This window comes from Prionailurus viverrinus, chromosome D2, assembly GCF_022837055.1.
Source record: "Prionailurus viverrinus isolate Anna chromosome D2, UM_Priviv_1.0, whole genome shotgun sequence".
Taxonomy (NCBI): Eukaryota; Metazoa; Chordata; class Mammalia; order Carnivora; family Felidae; genus Prionailurus; species Prionailurus viverrinus.
Genome location: NC_062571.1, coordinates 38202892 through 38222756, shown reverse-complemented (window position 1 = coordinate 38222756; position 19865 = coordinate 38202892). Strand labels below are relative to the sequence as shown.

General features: G+C 50.1%; 1 protein-coding gene across 6 annotated transcripts in view; it reads left to right on the top strand.

Annotated features, from left to right (window-relative positions):
- KCNMA1 (potassium calcium-activated channel subfamily M alpha 1) overlaps window positions 1–19865 on the top strand; it is a 732075-nt gene that overhangs the window by 104965 nt on the left and 607245 nt on the right. The window lies entirely within an intron of this gene.

The window sequence follows — 19865 nt, the reverse complement described above, 5'->3', positions numbered from 1 at the left end:
TGGCTGGGCCTTGGGGAGTGGGAAGGCCCTCCTGGAAGTTGAAGATGGAGCCCCAAACCAGTTTGTCCTGTGGGAGCTGGCCCAGATGATGGTTTACAATGCAAATTTGGGAGCATGCCAGGGCCATATTAATACCGCATGAGGCAGTAAGGGGACCGCAGACTTGAAACCGGAGCTCTGCCCTAGAATGGAACTGAACAGTGGGCCTTGTCTTAAAGGGACATGACGTGCTCCCAGAAGTATGTGCAGCATTATTTCCCTCTAATGCTGTATACTATATTTGCACACAATGCCCCCGAAGGGTTTAAAAAGGAAATGGCATTGTAAGATGGGAGACGTTTTTTATTGCACATGGTGGCACCATTTAATGCTCACTGACTTTAATTATTGTTTCTTTTGTTACCTTGGTGAGAGGTGGGGGGGAGTGGAGAGGGAGATGGAGAGACAGAGACAGAGACAGAGAGAAAGAGAGAGAGAGAGAGAGAGAGAGAGAGAGAGAGGACAGACCGTAAGTCTTTCCCTGATATCGTGCTAAAATCTATCTCAGCTAGTAAGCAGGTGGAGAAATCTGGGACTCTTTCACAGGTAAAGCAAAATGAATACTAACACTTTGAAAGCTTAGGATCACTAATGACACATAATTCTGCCTTCAAGGTGCCAATTTTGATTCTTCTGCTCTTGGGGTTGAGTTCATGGCTGTGCTCATTGTTTCCATGGAGAAGGGCAAGTCCGTGCTGTTTCCTGTTGGAATGTGTGGGCCACTTGCATTTGTCTGGAAACCAAGCAACTCCAAAGTGTCAGTATCTGGATGCCATTGGCTTAAGAGGAAGAAATGGAAGAGATGTCAGGAATCTGTCTGAAAGGGTAGCCTCCGTTCAGATGGTGGCCTAGAGCGTTTTTTCCTTGACATGAAAGGAAGAGCTAGCTCTGTGTGGTCTAGTATCAGTGTTAAGCGTGTTTCAGAATATTTTCAGAAATACTGCATTTCACCAATCTTTTCAGAGTCGTGGTCTGCTACAGTAGCTATCATGCTTTTGGATGCAGGTGATGGGAAACACGGACTCAAGTTGGCTTATGTAAGGAAACATACCTGTGGCAAGTAGGACAGAGATGGCTGGGGTGGGGGTGGGAGCTCTCAGGTGTGGATGGTTCTGGCTGAGTGATATCTGAGGCCTTGGCTCCTCCTGTTTCTTTACTCTATGGCCCTTGGTGACAGCTTCATCCTAAATCTGGTTCCTCTCATGGCTATGAAATGGCTGTGGCAGTTTTGGGCATCACATCCGGTCATGGCAATGGCCAGAGGCATGGTGGGATCATCTCTTCCAGTGAAGACTTTATGGAGAGAGGAACGTTTCCCAAGGCCCCCAGCAAATTCTCTATCTGTCCTGTTGACGAGAACTAGGCCAATTGCCCTGTACAAGTATCCAGTAGAAGAGAAATGACCTTAGACTGGGCAGGACTCAGGAGCTGGCAAGGGAATGGGCCCAGCTTACTTGAGGCCCAAGGCAGTATAGAAGAGAGGTAGGAACCTGAACAAAATGAGGCTGTGCTATGAACGAGGAAGGGGGTGATGTCTAGCTGTCGCTTGCATTCACAAATAGCAAAGGGCAGCCCCCATGTACTTGGGTGCACAAGGCATTAAGGAATGCTTGAACCTGGGAGAGAAATCAGAGGTGAGCTGCTCCAGTCTCTTCATTTCACAGATGAACAAACTGAGCCCTGGGAGTGGGGGCGACTTGCCCAAAGCCAGCTGATCCACCCTGGAACCCGGCTCCAACTGTGTGGGCATGGCTGGCGCTTGGGGGGTTCTGGCTGATGTTACACAGCTTATGGAAGAGTACCGGAACCCAGGGTGGGAGGATGTTGTCAGGACTTCTAGAAACCATTTGTAGGGCCTGTTATATTCCTTTACAAAATGTATCAATCGACCACTGTGTCTCTAAGCCTGCCCTTGCTGGGTGTTATGAGTGTAAATGCAGTAAAGAAGTCTCAAGGCATCCACAAGAGGACAAAGTTCCAACCCATGAAGGCATAGTCAAAGCTGGGTATGTGTTCTCTTCTGGGGAGAGTCCTCATTTTTCGTATTTCACTGCCTATTCCAAGGACTTACAACAGTGTCTGGAACACAGCTGTTAACCCCACAGATAAATGTCAAATTGCATTGATGAAAAATGCATGAGGCCATGAAAATGTTAATTTTGCATTATTTTAACCTGATGAGGTGGGTATAAAATTAAGTCATGCTAGTGATTCTCTAGACCGGATTGTCCAAAGAAAAATATGCTCTCCTGACAGCAAACATGTCTGGCCTTATTTAAGGAGTGTGGTCTTGATGGTTGGGTATTGATTTGGTGAGGGAATCAGGCGGTGATGGTGGCACAACCCACTGGTGCTGAGGGAAGCTGGAGGTCGTGTCCATGCGGGTCATTCGTGACTGCCCTGGGCTGCAGGGCCAGAGCGAGTATATCCTCTCCTGCCTCCTGCACAGCCCTCGGGACACTTCCTGGAGCCTTGTCTTACCATCAGGGTGGCTCTGGTTGTCTATTATGGTCTGATGTCAACTGCCAAAAATGTGGGTGGGGAGTAGTTTGTGGACAACTAGACCCAGATCCCTTGGTCCCTAGATGCCACCCTAAATAAAGCCAAATGAGTGGCCTACAGTGTATCAGTGTGCCTGGCATTTTTGTTTTCTCCCCCAGAACCGAGTCACCAGGGCTGTAAATCATTCAGAACTCAGAACACCACACACACCATGTCGAAGTTTCTAAAATCAGGCTCTGTTTCCTGTGCCATCTTGAGAGTGTCAGAAACTCCAACACATTTGAAGGTTCCCAGAAGAGAAAGGAATAGCCTTCTTATTATTCTCAGAGAGTACAATGTGCACATTCTTGGCTTCCTCAACATTTGGATTCTTGAGCCCGTTTGGCGTGGGGACAGAGAGCAAACTCCACCAAATCTTCTCCTCTTGTCATGCCGATGGAAAGTTCTCCATATCTGTTTTATTACTCAAGCATTCCATGTCCCCTTTCGACATCTCCTATACCCTTCCTGCTTGCCTTTGTGCACTGGAGACTTATCTTACTTTGTAGGTGGTTACAGTGGAGTTCTCTGCAGAGTGAATTTTTGTAAAGCAAATCCTATTCTTGCATTGACTTCACTTGGGCCGTGAAGATAAGTTTCCAGGAGGAAATATTTTAATAATTTCTTTTCTACTTTTTAATGGAACTATACTATGGTACGGAAAAGTGAACATACCATAAAGTCTATGCATCTATGCAAACTGAACCCACCCATGTAACCAATAGCCAAATCAAGAAACAGAGCATCTCCATAATTTCTTGAAATAAACCCTTCACTAGAGGTATGTTCTTTCGGTAGCATTTCTGCACTCAGTATCTCCCCTCTGACACCCCTCTGAAACATCACCAAACTGAGGGAGTTTCTCTCCCTTGCAGGGGTTACCTGGGTTTTGTATTTCTTATGTGTTAGCTTTGGTCTTTGTTTTTATTTTTTATTTTTTATTTTTTTATTTTTTTCAACGTTTATTTATTTTTGGGACAGAGAGAGACAGAGCATGAACGGGGGAGGGACAGAGAGAGAAGGAGACACAGAATCGGAAACAGGCTCCAGGCTCTGAGCCATCAGCCCAGAGCCCGACGCGGGGCTCGAACTCACGGACCGCGAGATCGTGACCTGGCTGAAGTCGGACGCTTAACCAACTGCGCCACCCAGGCGCCCCTGGTCTTTGTTTTTATTTTTTAATGAGTATCTACCTCCATGTTAAATACACCCAACCTGTGAACAGCCATATTTACCAATGAGACCAACTGGGGACAATCTTATTTAACACTTTCGTTGTTTAACCCTTTTGCTGTTTTCTTTTCTTACATATTTGCTGCTTTCTTTTTTACTGTTCCTACTTGATTGTTCCTTCAATTGGGTCAGCTCTCCTTTTGCATTTATAAAGTGACCCACCTTAACAACCCATAACTATTCATCAAGCTCCTACTACGCGCCAGACTTTCTGGAAGACAGTGTGTGTGTGTGCAGTGGAAATAAGATCCAAGGCTGAGTCATGACTTCTCTTCTCAAAGATGTGCTAGTCTTGGGGTGGGAGTGGGGGCACAGATGTGTGCTAGCCTGACCATGAACTTGCCACATCAGTGAGATATCAAAGAGGCTGAGAGATTTGGGGGGGGGTGGTCACCCCCATCTGAGGGTGGGGAGGAGGATTCAGGAGGACTGTGTGAAGGAAGGGACATTTTACATTGCCTCTTGGAGACATGATGCCTCTTGATGGGACCCATGCTCACAGTTATGATGTGAGCGACAGGGAAAGGGATCTTATTGTGCTTTGATAGTAGGTCCCGCTATGTAATGCATGAAGCTGACTCAAAGGGAAGATTTTGGGTTTATTAAAGGAAATTAGAGTTCTCTGTGCTACCAGTTCTGTAAGTTCAAAATGCCATCCAATGGGTTTGCTTAAACAGTTGGTTGCCCTGAGACTTGTTTCTGGTTCACTTGGCAGCTGGGCAGAGCTGGAACCTTTGAAGGTTGCCCTCCGAAGGTAGAGGCCAGAAGCAGACCCTGAGCCAGGCACCCCAAACTGCCCTTACCTGTCCCACTGTCTTGCCAGCTTTGCTGGAACCCTGCTCTTGGGCAGCGACAGCTGGGAGGTGTGGGTGAGGGGCTGTTGCTAAGAAAATGATTCCAGCTTGCCTTGTGTGGCGTGTGTGTTTAAATTAGCATCTTTAACTGCAGTTCCCAGCAGTTACTCAATTTTGAAACTACTGGGGGTTTGGGGATGGGGGGGGTGGTGTTGAGGGGGAGGAGAGGTGATTTGAAAAGGCAAAACATTTGGAGGTGTTTTTTTTTTTATGAAGTTAAATAGAAGAATATCAGCTGGGTGAGTGCAAGTCACAGGCATGGTTACAGAAGTCCTCTGTGGGTCACAGAGTCCCCCTACTCTTCCCCAAGAAATTGAAGGTGGCCCCATGGAGCCGTTTGGAATGGCTCTTGGTCCTAAGTCCTCTTAGGGTCCCCAGAAATCATGGTATTGGGTGAGGATGTGGGGTGGGCACATCTGATTGATACCCAACCCCAAGGCAGGGGGGCTCGGGCATTTGGGAACGACGTCCTGGTGTGGGTGTCATCCACCCACCCAGTCATCTCTCACAAGGGGCCGGGTGGAGAAGGGGAATCTAATAATAAAAATGAAGATGTTAAAAACAGGCAGTGATAGTGCTCAGGTTTATTGGGTGCCTCCCATGTGTGAGGGACTGAGCTGAGAGCTTCACATCCTCTGACTTGTCTGATCCTTACAGTGCCTCAGAATTGGCTCCCTGTTATCCATGGTTTGCACATAATGGAACTGAGGCATGGAGAGGTCAAGTAGCCTGCCCCAAATCACTGAAGCAGTAAGTGGCAGAGCTGGGGTAGAAATCCTAGCTTTCTGGCACTAGTGTGTAGGCCTCTAACCTTGCGTTTTGCTGCCCTAGGAATTAGGAACCAGGAAACTGAGGAAATGAGGTGAGAGCAAGAATGTGTAAGTAGAAGACAAGAGAGGGGACTCAGAGATTTGCTGGGTTGAAAGTAGTGCCTCCCGTGGCTTTTTAAAGGTTGCTTTTGGATGAGGGTGACACAAAGATGTCAGTCTCTCTTGACCTCAGGGCCTTTGCATGTGCTATCCTCTGTGGCTAGGATCATTGTCTTGCCTGCTTGTTGTACGCCGGCTCCTTCTCATTTGTCAGGTCTTAGCTTAAAGTCATTGGAGCAGAGAAGACTTCCTGATCATCCAGTAACACTCACTCAGCAAGTATTTATTTTGTGTCCGTACACACCATTCTAGGCATACTGCACAGCTAGTGAACAGACATAAAACGCTGCCGGTGAGGAGCTTAATTCTATTTGGGAGAGGGAGAAAATACACAATAAACACAGCATATAAGGACAGTTTTGTACTGTGTGATTTTGTAATTCTCTGTTTCAGCATTCTGCTTCTTTCAAAGCCCTTACCACAATTTATAATGATTTTCTTTGTTTCCTTGATCATCGTCTGCCTTGAGTGTCTTGGTCAGCACTGTGTCCCAAGCACCCAGCCCAGAGCCTGACACAAAGTCGATGCTCAGCAAGTGTTTGCTGAAAACATGAGTGAGAAGTAAAGCTCTTGGACTTTGGGGGAATATCTAGACTGAGAAGTTTGGAAGAATTTTCTGCAGTTGAGCCTTTTGAGATGTCTTCCAAAGGCCAGTGTTGCTGGGAAAGATGGTGCCCACGTCAACACAGGGACCCTGGCTGAGCCGCTTTCCATGCCTTTCCCCCAAGGCAGTCTTTGAGAAAGTCTCTTGGATGCCTCGCCGCTGTCTCTTTAAAATAGGGAGGGCGGTGCCCTTTCCTCTCTGTGGCAGACGGGAGGGAGGGCGAGGGATGAGCTGGCTGCCAGAAGCAGTGGACTGTGTGGTACGGGGTGACCCGAGGCCTGCCCCGGGTGCCGCACATACGCAGGCTGAGGGACAGTAGAGGACACGCCATTCCCGTCTCCATACCTGGGTCCCCCCCTGATGTGGGGACCAAAGAGAACACATCATTATCATGAACAATTAGGATTAGAATAGGAGCTAACATTTAGGGAGCACTGCTATGGGCAGACTCCTTGCCAAGCCTTTTAAGGGCGCCCTGTTGTTCAGTCTTTACGGGTCCCTGTGTGATGTTGGGAACGTGCTGGGGGAGTGACTTGCCCAAGGTCACAGGGCTGGTGGAGCTGGGAACCCCACCCAAGCGAGCCCCAGACCTCACACTGTACAACCTCAGACAAGTCCATTTGTTCATCGTTAGTGTCACCACGCAGAAAGCTCTTACATGGTCAGAAGATTCCTAGCTTGAGCCCTAGAAAACATTTTCCACTCTGCTTTTCACCAAGCGAGGCCTTCACTGTGGAGGTACTTGCAGACTTCATGTACTTCGTAAGCACTGGTGTTATTTATTGTTCTTGCTATTATTAATGAAAGCCAAACTAACTCAGTCTTTGGGCTCCAGAGGCAGCAAGAGGGAGCTGAGTGACCTTGGTTGGGATGTTGATACTCTTTTGCAGTCTCCTCTCGATTATCCAGGCTAATGGAATGGGAAGCCGTGCCCACAAATAGTCATAAAACAAGAAAATCAATTATCTGCTCACTGGGGTGTTGACTGACAAGTAGGTACTAAGCCTTTTATGAGGCTGGCCTTCAAACATGACTCCCCTCTCCGGTGAGCTTTTAGAAAGTGCGAGCTGGGAAGTAGTCCGTGCTTTGCAAAACAGGGATGGAGACACAGCTTTTGCTCTGGCCTTTGATCTCTGGGTAGAGATAGTGTGTGGATAGCGTCAGCAGCCAAGGTGGGGCTAGTGATGTTTTCCCCTTTCCTAAAGCAACTTGGGTGATGGAGCAAGTTTTGTTAATCCCCGCTGAGCATTTCTCTGGCTGGTGCAGCCGCATGGAAAATGTCAGCGTGCTGTCCGAGCCAGGCACAGGCCAAGGCCGGCGTGTCTTAGAGCTCTGCGGGGCTGACGTGGCGTGCAGCTGGAAGGGAATGGAAAGGTCACAGAGGCCTGGGACAAGGGAGTGGACGGAGCCAATGGCACTGTCCGGTAACATTATATGGAAGATGAAATTGTAGCGTGGAGTGGAGCGATGCCGGGCTGGGGAACGAAACCTCAGCATTTTCCATGATTAACTTTCTAATAGTAACCGTGTGTGTACAGCCGGTGCTTAGCAACGGGGAGATGATCTTCACTGAGTGTGCATTAATACAAGGGCACGTGGCTTCTCACCATTGTTGGGTTTTCCCCACTTTGTTTCTGCCACCGTCCTGTGGAGAGCCATCTGGGAGGCCAGCCCGCAGACCTGTTGTCCTTGATGGCAGAGCGCGGAGGCCGTTGAATTTGTGTCCTTTCCCCATTGATCTGTCCCTCCCGCTGGAATCCCAGGCCTCAGGTGACCACATACTGCCTCTCAGCTGCAAGTCAGGAAGGGACGGATGCTTAGCAAGATTCACCCAGAAGCTGGGGCAGGGCTGGGTACCAGCACTTCTGTCCTGTGCTCTGGAAAGCAGTTCTGTGCTCTCAACTTTCTTTCCTCAGTCCCCTCCCTCAAAATCAACACTACATCTTAGATTTGTAAGCACACCCGAGAGGGAAATGGCGGGTTCACATCAGCGTCGATGACTTCCTGTGTTACCACCCAGGAACCCCCCCCCCCCCGCCACCCGCCCGGAGAACTTAAGAAAAGGTGCCTGGGGAGGGCATTGCTTATCCCAAAGGAAAGCTGGATGGCAGAATTTCAGGCCCTGTGTGGCCTGCTGGGTGTTGGGTGTTGTAGGTGTAGGTGCTGGGGATAGAGTGGTGACACAGACCCAAATCTTCTCTCCTTTTGGACCTTAAATTCCAGTTGGGGAGGCAGGAACGTCATAGGTGGATAATTCTTTAACCTTAGATAAGTGGTTTAAAAATATGAAGCAGGCTAAGGGGTAGTGAGTGGTATGAGTGTGAAGGGGCATCTGCTTTACATAGGTGGCCATGTAGAGGCATGATGTGTCCAAGGAAGTGGCTTTCACAGGGAACCAGAGGGACCTGCCTGGAAAAGGAAGCATAGGGGACCTGTGGGGGAATAGTGCTTCAGGCATGTGGAACAGCAGCTGTGAAGTCTCTGGGGAGGGAGTGAGCCCAGCTGCTGGAGAGATCCCCTCACTACTCTAAGTGCCTCCTTTCCTGCCTCTCTCCCCAGCTATATCTCTTCCAGAGAGCTTGTCACCATCCAACGTATCTTGTATTTATTCCTTGCTTTGTTGCTGTGGCTTCTTGTCTGCTTCTCCAACTGCAGTGTCCCTGGTACCCATAAGAGTGCCTGGGAGGTACTGATACTCAGTACCTTCTTGCCAGATGAGGAACGGATGGAAGCCCGTGTTTGGAGCCAGTGAGCAAGGTGGACGGTGGGAGGAGATGTGACCGGCGAGGTAGGCACGTAGGGATGAGGAGGAGAGGCTGGGAACACCCCTTAGGTATTTGTATTCTTGTCTTACAGCCTGCTGGATGGGGTGGTCAGGGAACAGACCTTCTTGCCCCATGAGCCCTAGCTCAGCAGAAAGACCGGCGGGTCACCGTACCTCCGAGCCCCCTGTTCCCAGAAGCTGAGATGTTCATTAAGTGTGTAGCTAATGAAAAAAGTGCCAATACTGCAGTGATGCCTCTGTTGCGTTCCGGAGTCTCCAGGGAATCCAGATCTACACGTTCAGCCATGGTGCAAAATCACCAGGAGCCTGGGCTCCTTCTGAGGGATGCCGGTGACCCCATCCCCAGGGACCCTGAGGCATCCGTGCTCGGTGCTGGCTTGTGTTTTCCAGGGGCTGCTTTGATTGTCTGGTTGCTGCTGTGTAATTGCCTTCTGGTCCGTTAATGGAGGAGGCCTGGGTTCCCATTACGTTGTGTCCTTCCCATGCAGTCTGACATAGGCCAGGCAGCAGGCAGCAGAGGGAGCGATTCTTGCTGAAGACCCAAGGGCAGTGCCCACCTGGTCCCCATCTCTGCCTCTGCAGCTGGAGTTTGCCCTTGGGAGAGGAGGCACCAGCGCCTTCTCCCAGCAGCACGCTTTCCCTGCGTTCACACGCATGCAAATGCACCCAGGTGAGCACGTGCATACGCCCACCCTGGCATGCCCGCCTCCCCTCACCCTCGCCTGTTTTTACACATCCCCATGAACTCCCTCACCCCTCACCCACCCACTCAGGCCCACACGCTTCCACTCCCCCATCCGACACATTTGCTCACACACCTGTAGCTCCCCACACACGCCTCCATGGGTGGACCCTCTCCACCCCTCAGTCTACCTCTGTGCACTCAGGATGCTCACCCCACATCACCTCCCCTGGCACCCCCTCATCAGATCCTCTTACATTTAAACAGGGGGGTTCTTGACTTGCTTTGTGGCATCGGAGCCACAGAAACGTGATGAGGTGTGAGGAGTGGAAAGTTCTGCAGGTGTCCTGCTTACTGATAGCAAAGGAGGAGGAGGAGGAGGAGGAGGAGGAGGAGGAGGAGGAGGAGGAGGAGAAGGAGGAGGAAGGGGTCCCAGCTGCCTCTTGGGTACAGAAGGGGCTCAGTGCAGGCCTTTGGGGAAGGATCTTACTTTCTCCTTCTCAAATTCATTCACTTAGCCAGCATTTATTGTGCCTGTTGGTACATCAAGCACTGTTCTAGGCAGCAGGAATACACCAGAGAACAGAGCAGACACAGGCTCTGCTCTCTCGGGCTACATTCTAGAGGTAGAGCAGATCACAGACAGGATAATGAAGTAGACAGGGTCAGTCAGATAGTGTGGGGGCAATAGGACAAATAAAGGAGGGAAACAGGAAAGGAATGATGAGGAGGGCACACTTTCATACGGGGCAGTGAGACAAGCTCTTCCAGAAGCTGAGTTTTGGGCAGGTGTCTGTTCAGAGCACAGCCGGAGGGACGAACAGCACTTGCAGAAGTGTGGAGGGGTGGCGGGGGGGTGGGGGGCTGCAGTGGAGAAAGGCCAACAGCGTAGCCATGAGCGGGGATAACAGGGAGTGGTGGGGAGTCCCTCCGATGGAAGCTTCTTAACATCGGTCACCCCCAAAAAGATTGTGATGCCCAAAATCCCCTGGATGCATGGAACTCATCTCAGTGGTCTTGTGTGTTCCTCTCATGGTGCCTGGCACCGATCCATCCCCAGAAAATACTTGCCCCTCAACACATTGCTTTGTTCAGTTCTACACAGAATTTCTTCTGTGTTATGAGATATCTGCGCTGGCTGCTAGGGATGACAGGATGGAATGAGCCAGCCTTCCCTTCGAGGGGCTCCCAGCCGGCGAGGCGGGCAGCTGGACAGATGCGTGAATATTAAGTGCCCTGAGAGGGATGTGCCAGGGCTCTTTGTGCCAGGCCCCTGTGCCAGGGATGTGCCAGGGCTGGTGAGGGGACCCCGTGTAGGGGACAGCTCTTTGGAAAAGCTGATTCCTGAGCAGAATCCTCAGGAAGGAGAGGAATTAGCCTAGAGTGAGAGGGAGGAGTTGGAAAGAGACATTGCAGGCAGAGAGGTGAGCTACAAGGATTAGGGAAGTGATGCCTGGAGAATATATGCAAGCGGACTCCCGGCAGTTAGGGGCTCGAGGAGTGCCGTCTGCTCTTGCCTTCATGCTCTGTTTGTGCTGGGCCAGGAAGGAAGCAAGACGGGTCCCAAACACTTCACCCTTGCGTTGATGCTGTCATGGGGGTGAGCCCTGTGGCCGTGTGCCCCCCTCCCCAATCCCTATGGCTGAGAGTACCTGAGTCACCTGTTCCCTGTGCCTCGTGGTCATCCTCCTACTTCCCCCCTTAAAGTGGCAGGAGCCAAATTTCCTGGCTTATCAGTCAAGCCTCACCTTCTGGCTGGTGCTGCTGTTTGAGGGGCAGGCCAGGAGGGCCTCCCTGGGGAGAAGCAGAGAAGGAAGAGGTCCTTTGAACATGTTGCCCAGAATCCAGTCACTGCACCCTCCCTTTCAGAGGGAACAGACAGACTGGTGGTCTGCAAGTGTGTTTGGATTGGCCTGCATGCTTTAAAGTTTTGTCTTGTGTGTGTGTGTTTTTGTTTTTGATTTTGTTTTTGATTTTTGTCTTTGTTTTGCATTTACTGCCTACATTTACAAAGTGGGAGGTTTGGGATTTAAAAAATGGGTTTTGGGGTACCGGGGTGGCTCAGTCGGTTGGGCATCCACCTCTTGGTTTCGGCTCAAGTCATGGTCTCCTGGTTTGTGGGATTGAGCCCCGTATCGGGTTCTGCGCTGACAGTGAGGAGTCTACTTGGGATTCTCTCTCTCCCTCTCTCTCTGCCCTTCCCCCCACTCGTGCCATCTCTGTCTCTCTCAGAATAAATCAATAAACTGAAAAAAAAAATGGGTTTCTAGTTTTTCTTGAAGAAAAGCTTGTGGGCCTGAGTACCATCATGGTCATGACTGGCTGGGCAGAGTTGTGGCCCTTGCTGTGCACAGGCCCTTACTTACCATAGCAGCCTGGTTCCCACGGGCATGTAAGCTTGGACCCCTTCTTTTGCGTGTAGGAAACAAACACAGTTTTGTGTTTCTGGAAGTTCTTGGGGATGGCTTTTGAGTCCTTAAGCTCTTCTGGGTCATTCTCATTTCTCAACTACAAGCCAGTAGGTGGGAGCCCCCTCTCTGTTTTCATTTGCTCCAGGACAGCTCGGCGTCACTGTATGTCAGAAATAATGGGGGATATTGTTGGAAGACACAGGTCACATCACCCGGCGTCTGTAAAAATGGTGTGTCCAGATGTGGGTGAAGAGGTAGAAGGTCTGAAGTTCTTTGGAAATCTCAAAGGCTGAACATGGAGAGCTCATGGGTGCAGAGGACAGGGACATGGCCAGGGACTCCTTTTCTGTGCCCTCACTCCCCAATTTCCCTGTCACCCAGGCTACTCACTGAGCCAGCTCCTTAGTGAGTCTTTATAGAAAGAAAGAAGACATGACTGATGTGGTCAGGGTCTAATTAGATGGTGACCCCTTCCCCACACCCCATAACACCGTGTCCCCTTCAGCCCCTGGGATTCACACATGGTCATTTCCGGAAAGCGGGAAGCCTTGGGGCAGGCTGGGAGGAGGCACTGGGAATTTGCCTCTCGAGGCTTTGCCGAAGTAGGGAGTCACGTTCTGTTGTCTCACTTCTGGTCTGTGCTCCGAGGAGACTGAGCTTACACCACCTGGGCGAGCTGCTTTGATGGGGCCACACGTCGATTAGGATCGGATGACCACCTGGGGAATGTGCCAGCGGGGGCAGCCAGGACACAGAGTGGTTTGCTTCCCTTTGCCAGTACTTTCCAAGGCCTGGTGCTTGCCCGCGGCTACTGGAGAGGCCTGGCCTACCTCTGAGGGCAGGTCAGCGCACCCTTGGGCTCACAGGTCTGCGAGGCGGCACTGCCGGGGGCGGCATCAAGGCCCGATGCGCCAGGCGGGGGGGAAGCCACATGCCGCCAGCCACTGATGGTAGTGGGGAGGCTCCAGGCCCAGGTGCCGGGCGGGTAGATTGAGTTTTCAGCCTGCGGAACTTCTAAAGATAGGCCTGGGTGGCGCTCTGGTGGCAGCGGGAGTGATGGGCCATCTGTGTGAATCACAGGCCCGCCCGTCGCAGTGAGAAGGGCCCAGATGCAGGAGGGGGAGGGCCAGTGCAATGAGGGCGACTCAGTCCCGGCCACCCTCAAGGAGGGGCTTTTGCTGCCTGGCTCCTGGAGGGCTGCAGCTGCCTGTCCTGTTTGTGGTTTCCCGTGGGGTGTGGGAGCAGGTAAAGCACGAGTGGAGTGTAGACGAATCGTCAGTGTGATCTGTGCTTCTCTGGCCTTGCAAGCCTCACATCGTGAAGCACATGGGTTGCTTGGTTTCTTTCTTTCTTTCTTTTTTTTTAAATGTTTATTTCCTTTTGAGAGGGAGACAGAGACGTGAGCAGGGGAGGGCCACAGAGAGAGGGAGACACAGAATCCGAAGCAGGCTCCAGGCTCTGAGCTGTCAGCACAGAGCCCGATGCGGGGCTCGAACTCACAAACTGTGAGATCTTGACCTGAGCTGAAGTCGGCTGCCTAACCGTCTGAGCCACCCAAGTGCCCCTTGGTTTACTTCTTACATCACCACTGGGAGTCCCTCCATGTTCACCACTGCGCCCCCCGCTCCCCGCCCCAGCCCCTGTTTTCTTTGAATTATTTGGCTGGCTCTTCGGGGTACTTGTGACACTTTCTCACATTCCTGCAGCACTCTACAGTTTGCAAAGCAGGTGACCCATATTTCTTGAGCTCCTTCCAGGTGCTAGACCAGCGCTGGGGAAGCAGCAGTGAAGGGGCAGGAGTGGTGCCCGCTCTCAGGGACGCAGGAGACGCTGATGCTCTCCTCTAGGAAGATAATAGTGTGAAGTGCTCCCATAGGCTTCTTTGTGAGAAGGAGAAAGGCCTCTCTGAGGAGGAGACATTTAACCCAAGAGGAAGGGAGCTGGGCAGAGATTTGGGGGAAGATCATTCCAGGAAGTGGAACAGCTACTGCGTAGCCCCTGAGGCAGGAATAAGCTGGTCTGAAATAGCAACAGAGCCACTCTGAACAGAGTGTAGGGTGCGGCGGGGGGTGGGGGGGTCGGGTAAAGTGCTATGACAGGAGGTTGGCAGGGCCGTATCTTGGGGGGCGTGGTAGGCAACGGCGTAGAGTCTGGATTTCCTCCTCAGTGTGACGGAGTGTTATTGGAGGGCTTTAGGCAGCCGAGCGTGTGATGCGATGAACATTTTTAAAAGCCTGCTCTTGCAGCAGCGAGGCCAGGAAGCGGGAGGCAGGAACAGAAGCAGTAGGGCCTGTTAGGAGGCCACTGCATTTTTCCTGGTGAGAGCTAAGGGTGCAAGTGTGGCTCGGGCTCCAAAGCGTAGATCAGTTATGCTGCTTCTAAGCTTAGAGCATCCGCGTTAGAGACAGAGGGAGACACGGAGGTTCGGAAGGTGCTGATGGCTCGTCCCATGGCCGGCAAGCAGCAGGGCTGACAGCTGCAGCCAGAGCCCCGGTTTCAGGACTTAGGCACTCCCCCCACCTCAGCTGTGGTGTCTGAGGAGGCCGCCTGCCTCTCTTGCATGGTGTGATGCTGGCATGTGAGGTGAGGGTGGTCCCTGTGGGTCCTTGTATCCGCCTGCTCCGGCTGCTGTAACAAATACCCTGGACTGGGGCGGGGGCGGGGGGCAGGGCTGAACATTTTCTCACGAGTCTGGAGGCTAGAAGTGTGAGATCGAGGTGTTTGGCAGGGTTGGTTCCTTCTTCTTCTTTTTTTTTTTTTTCTTAAGTTTATTTGTTTATTTTGAGAGAGACTGAGAGTGGGGGAGGGGAAGAGACAGAGAGGGGGTCAGAGAGAGAATCCCAAACGGGCTCCGTGCTGCCAGCACAGAGCCTGACGCAGGGCTTGAACTCCCCAAACCGTGAGATCATGGCGTGAGCCAAAATCAAGAGTCAGACGCTTAACTGACCGAGCCACCCAGGTGCCCCTAGGGTTGGTTCCTGCTGAGGCCCCACTCCCTGGCTTGTAGCTGGCCGCCTTCTCCCTGTGTCCTCACAGGGTGTTCCCTCTGTACCTGGCTATATCCTAATCTCTATATCTCTGAGGGCACTGGCCATATAGGTGTCTAATGACCTCATTTTTAACTTAATCACCTCTCGAAGGCCCTATCGCCACTCACAGTCACCTTCTGAGGTGCTGGGGGTTAGGACCTCATATACGAATTTTACGGGGGACACAGCCCTACCAGCCTGTTTCCTCACAGGCCAGCACGGTGGGTGGCATGCAGTTACTGCATGGTGCTGACCTCCTTTGAACACTTGGGACCCACACTTGGCTTGTCTCCAGGACGATGGGCAGTGGTAACAGATATTTGCAGGTGGCCGTGTGCAAGAGTTCAGCCCCAGTGCCACGAGTGCGCGGGGGCCTTGGAGGTCCACTGAGAGAGCAAGTGCACTTTGTGCGAGGCGGTGGGTGGAAGAAGGAGTGACAATAGCATCTGTCCTAGCCACTGACTTTATGGTGCCACCTGAAAGCACACAGACGATGGGCTGTTGGCCAGATCAGGTGGTTAAATAACAGAGTAATTGAAAAGAGTGACCAGTATTTATTGAGCACTTACTAAGTGCCAGGCATTCTCCATAGCATCCCGCCTGCTGGGATGCAGGCTTTTGGCATAACAGAAATTCTGTGAACTAGAAGATGAGGAAGCTACATCTTAGAAAGTTTCAGTAACTTGTCTGTGCTTGTTCCAGGCACTGGTGGAGCTGGGATTTGCAGACGTGCTCCTTCTGATTCCAAAGTCTGGTTATCCACCATAAAATGCTTCCTTTAAGAATGTGTCCCAGAAGAGAATGGCTGTTTCAAGTTCTGAATGAGACTTGATTTCTTTGGTGTTGCAGGAAGGGCAGTTGACCCTAGATCCATGTGAAGGTTTGGATGCCAGCCGTCCCTGCCTCAGTCAAAAATCCATGCATAGCTTCTGACTTACCCCAAACTTAATACTAATAGCTTACCAGAAGGCTTACTGGTAACATGAACAGTTGATTAACACAGTTGATTGTGTATGTTATATGTATTATTTGCTGTATTCTTACCATAAAGTAAGCTAGAGAAAAGGAAATGTTATTAAGAAAATCATAAGGAAGAGAAAATACATTTACAGCATCGTACTATAAAAAATCTATGTATAAGTTCAAAGCCATGCTGTTCAAGACTCAACTATATACAGCTTTCATCTGTGTCCCGTGTTAAACTTGTATGTAAGGAGTCTTTTACTGTTTATGTCAGTGGTTATAAAGGTGGGGTCCCTAGATCAGCAGTATCTCCTAGGAATCTGTGAGACATGCAGGTCCTACCTTGGATCTCCTCAATTGGAAACTGGGGCTGCTGTCAGTTTCCTGATATGCTCACGGGGAGTTTGCACTGGGAAATCCAGGGCTGAATGTCTTCAGGAGCCAGATTTCAAGGCTGTACGTGAGATGAGGAACAACACAGCATCTCTCAGAGCCAGTCCCATGTGACGCTGACAGGTGTTATGCCAAAAAGGTGTCGGTGGTCGATAGGCTTCTTTATTGTGGATCTTTAATACGGTGATTATTCTTTCACTCTTTTTGGAGATGGCGATATTTGTATTTCCCAATCTTACTTGACTGTTAAATGCCTTTTGTGGGGAGCAAACAGCAGGACTAATGTTTGTGAAACATGACACTCCATAGGGGTTTCGGGGGGAGATACAAATGATCGAATTGGGATCTTCACAACGAGTTTTTATCAATTAAGTTGTATTTACTAAGAGGTATGCAGTGTTCCTTCCTGTGGCAGAAGCTATGAACAATGCCAGAAATGAACAGGGATCATTATTTATCAGATGCCTTTTTTGTGGCGGGCACAGTGCAAGGCCCTACAACCTTAACGGGTTGATAGCCTGAGTCCCAGTTAGCAGATGAAAAATGGAGGCGCAGAAAGGTAAAATTGCAGGGAGTACAGTGGGTAGGTGGTGGAGCTGGGATCATACTCCAGGATTGTGTGAGCCCCAGATCTCTTCTCTTTCTATTTCTGCATCACCTCCTGGAGCTTGGGGAGGGAGACAGGGAGCACTCGTGGAACAGAGGACCAGACCTGCAAGTTGCACTGTGAGATGATGCTCTGCAGTGCTTAGGGCTGGAAGAAGGCATGAGCCATTCCCCAGCTCAGTTTTAAAATGACAACAATGACGACGACCACAGCAACATTGTTTCTCAATGACAACGACCACAGCAACATTGTTTCTCTGAGTATACACATAACAGGAAACTCTGAAAATAGGTAAAAGTATAAAAATGCATACCCGTTAAGATGGGTAACAAGTAACAAGTGTCAAGGGAGGATGTAGAGAAGTTGGAACCTGTGTGCATTGCTGGTGGGAAAGTGAAACGGTACAACCTCTGAGGAACACGGTATGGCAGTTGCTCGAAAAATTAAACATAGAGTTACCGTACGATCCTGCCCTTTCCCTACTGGCTGTATACCCCGAAGAAATGCAGACAGGGACTTGAACAGATATTGGTACGCCCATATTCATGGCAGCTTGATTCACAACAGCCAAAAGGAGGAATCCTCCCAGGTGTTCACTGACAGAAGAATAGAGAAACATACACCCTGGGATATTATTCAGCTCTGAAAAGGAAGGAAATTCTGACACGTGCTACCACACAGGCGAACCTTGACTGACGATAGTGTGCTCAGTGAAAGAAGCCAGTTACAAAATACTGTTACGGTCCTACTTTGAAGAGAGGCCTAGAGTACTCACATTCAGAGAGACAGAAAGGAGAAGTGTGGCTGCCTGGCGTGGTGTGCAGAGATGCTGGGAGGTGTGGGGAGACTTTAATGGGAGCACTGTGTCAGTCTGGAAAGATGAGAAAGTGCTTGAGATGGATGGTGGTGAACCGTGCACAACCACGTGAAGACACTTAGTTACGCCACAGAAACGTACACTTAAAAAGAGTTACAATGGTAAATTTCATGTTATGTGTATCTCAGAACACTTAAAAATAGCTACAGTGGTAAAGTTCATGTTGTGTGTATCTCACCGCAGTTTTTAAGAAAGTATAAAAAATGAAAGCAACTGTTAACATCTCAGAGATGATTGCTGTGGATGTTTGGGTATATTGCATATCAATTGTTTCTCGATGCGTTTAGGTGCACGTATGGATCTTTTCCCATGCCATCAACAATTCGTTGAAAATATACTTTTTAGTATATCATATAGAGTATATCACATAGAGTTACCGTACAACCCTGCCCTTTCCCTACTGGCTGTATACCCAGTGCACCCGTGTATACAAATGTGCATCACATTTGTTTGTCAAGTAGATGTGCTGCAGTCTGTTTAACCATCTCCCTGGTGTTGCTTCTGGAAGTTATTTCCAGTTTTTCACTGTTTCAGGCTGTGCTATCGTTAAGGTCTGTGTATGTCCATTTTTATTCACACCACAGATTGTTTCCTTAGGACAGGCTCCTAGAAGTGGAATTTGCTGGGCCAGAATGCGCATGTTTTTAAGATTCTCTGTACACATTGCCAAGTTGCTTTCCAGAAAGGTCATGCAGCTTTCATGCAATCTCACCAGAAGTGTGTAAAGAAAGGGTGTCTTTTTCCATTACCTTCCCTAAAGGGAGCCTAGAGGATGCAGAGAGAGAAAGAGAGAGGTAGCCTGGTCGCTTTGGATGCCAGAGCTGGGTCTCAGCCTGTGCATTTTTCTTTCGGGCAGTAAGTGGGCGCCTGCTTAGCCAGCCAGGACAGCACTGATTTGTGCTCTGGCCAGCCAAGGGTTCGGAGCCTGCCTGCAGGAGAGAACAGCCAGTTCAGGGATAATCCCTTGATATTGGTGCTCTGGTTCCAGTCTGGAGATTTTTATCAGGGCTGATTGCCAGTCCAGCACTGGGCTGGGGCAGCCAGCAGTCTGCTGAGCTGCCCAGGCAGGGTTCACTGAGCTTCCTGATTGGGCCCTCAGACCTCATTTCAGGGGGGAAAACGCTCGAGAGTCTCTGTGTTGCTTTCTTCCAGTATACCCTGATAGAACAGGTGGCCGCTTTCTAACAGGCATTTTCCTGTTCAATGGGGAATGGAACTAAGTTGGAAGAATATATACTTCCCTGTGGGCTCCATATAGCCATTTACCTTTTGAATGAAAAAAAAAAAATTTAGAGGCCGCAAAGCATTTTCTGTTTTTAAAAGTTGTTTATTTTTTTGTGGATCGTAGAAACAAATGTTTGCTTGTTCTTGCCCATTTGGGAAATAGTGTGCTGCTCTTTATTCTGAGCTGACGGCATAAACACAGGTCTGGAATGAATGGCCTATTCCTCCGGAATTAAGCTCCACCGGTGGTGGGAGGGGCTTACAGCTCTGAGCCTGGGACTCCCCTGAAGGCTTCAGAGGAAGCCATCTCTCTTTCTGTTTCCCTCTCCTTTTTTTTTTCTCTCTCTCTCACTCCACATTTAAAAGCTTTCCCTCCGTGTCCGTCTGTCTGTCTTTCTCTCTCTCTCTCACACACATGTGCACACATGCTGCTTGGGAACCTCCATGTCCGTCTGTCTGTCTGTCTGTCTGTCTCTCTCTCACGTGCACACATGCTGCTTGGGAACATCTACTGATGTGTTCTTGGTTTCTCTCTGGTGTTGTAGGAAGCCCTGATAAGGTTCCCTGAAGATTCCTACTGATTTTGGACTGTTCTTGAAAGGACACGTTTCCTGGTTCTCACCATTCCCAGGGGAGTGGGGCTCTCTTGAGCTGTACCCCTTGGGTGTGGAGGTGATAGGAAGAAACAGTTATG